We start from the raw sequence: 1739 nt of genomic DNA, 5'->3' as shown, positions 1-1739 counted from the left end.
CGACTAGAGTGTATACACATCCGGTAAGGGGTCCGATCACTCAATTTTATGATTCCTTCTCTTACTTCGTGTTTTCTTGCAAGTTGTTGAAATTAATTTTTGAAAACTTCAAATTAAATCTTTAGACATTGATCATATTGCTATATTTTCTTACCTTAGCCCTAAGGTTTTATTTTGGATTAACTGGAATTCTATTGTTTATTTTTGCTAAACCCAATAGGGAACCATAGTATAGATATAGATAGATAGCATTTCGCATAGTTGCAGGCACATAGGTAGTGGGTTACTTTTTATAACTTTTTGTCGCTTTGATCTGGTCCGACTTCTTTTAAGTCGGTCCATTCTAAGTTATTTCTAGCAATCCATTTTCTATTTCAGACCTCGTCAGGTCTCTATTCATGGATCACTTTTTTATAACTTCTTGCATTAATCTGTTTTTATCACTTTCATCTTAGCCGACTTTGTCAAAATCGGGTGATGAATTCTGCTTTCACTCTTTTCCGACCTTGTCGAAATCGGGCGATAAATTCTGCTTTCATATTTGCCGACTTTTATCGTGATCGGGCGGTGAATTTAGTTTTCACCCCGCCGATCTTGTCGTAATCAGGCAGTGAATTTTTGCGCTCAGATTAATGCATCTTGGTAGGAAACTTTTTAGGGAATCTTCAAACTTTTAAGCAATAAAATGAAGATATGAATAAGAGTGTGTACATGTTTAGTGCTTACCTTTCTAGGTAGGGCAATCTTTTAGATCTCGGCCCGGTGCCCTTCTTAGATTGCAGGCATGCCATGACCTTGGTAGCTCTCGCCCCTCGAGGTCGGACACTTTGTGGTGACCTTTCCCCAGTACTTCTGAACACTTGGTATGGTTCTTTCCAGTTGGCTGCTAGCTTCCCTTCTCCTGACTGACCTGTTCCGATGTCATTTCGGATTAGGATGAGATCGTTGTTGCAAAACTTCGCTGGATTACCTTCTGATTTTATCTTGAGGCCATTTGATGCTTTAACGCTTCTTCCCTAATCCGAGCTCTTTCTCGGACTTTTGGAAGTAGGTCGAGTTCTTCCCTTTGGATTTGGGAGTTGACCTCTTCATTGTAGAGGATCATTCTGGGGATCCTTCTTTGATCTCTACAGGGATCATTGCCTCCATTCCATAAGCCAATCGGAAGGGTGATTCCCCTGTGGTGAAGTGTGGAGTTATCCGATATGGCCATAGGACTTGTGGGAGCTCTTTAGCCCAAGCTCCCTTTGCGTCCTGTAGTCTCCATTTTAACCCAGCTAGTATGATTTTTTTGGCAGCTTCTGCTTGTCCATTGGCTTGTGGGTGCTCTACGGATGTGAATTGGTGCTTTATTTTCAAGTCAGCCACAAACTTCTTGAAACCTGTGTCTGTGAATTGAGTGCCATCATCTGTGGTGATGGAGTAAGGAACCCCAAACCTTGTAACAATGTTTCTGTACAAGAATTTTCGACTTCTTTGAGCAGTGGCATTAGCTAGGGGCTCTGCCTCAATCCATTTTGTGAAGTAATCCACCCCCTACAATGAGGAACTTGACTTGTCCCGATCCTTGGGGAAATAGTTCGAGGAGGTCGAGTCCCCACTTTGCGAACGGCCAAGGTGATGTTACACTGATGAGCTCCTCTGGTGGGGCAATGCTTTTGATGTAAACCTTTGACTTTGTATTTGGGTTTTTGCTCTGTTGTTGCCTCCAAAGGGTGCCCCTGGACTTTCGTGTGAGT

The sequence above is a fragment of the Arachis hypogaea genome, chromosome 17 (assembly GCF_003086295.3).
Source record: "Arachis hypogaea cultivar Tifrunner chromosome 17, arahy.Tifrunner.gnm2.J5K5, whole genome shotgun sequence".
Taxonomy (NCBI): Eukaryota; Viridiplantae; Streptophyta; class Magnoliopsida; order Fabales; family Fabaceae; genus Arachis; species Arachis hypogaea.
This window is presented reverse-complemented; position numbering follows the sequence as displayed.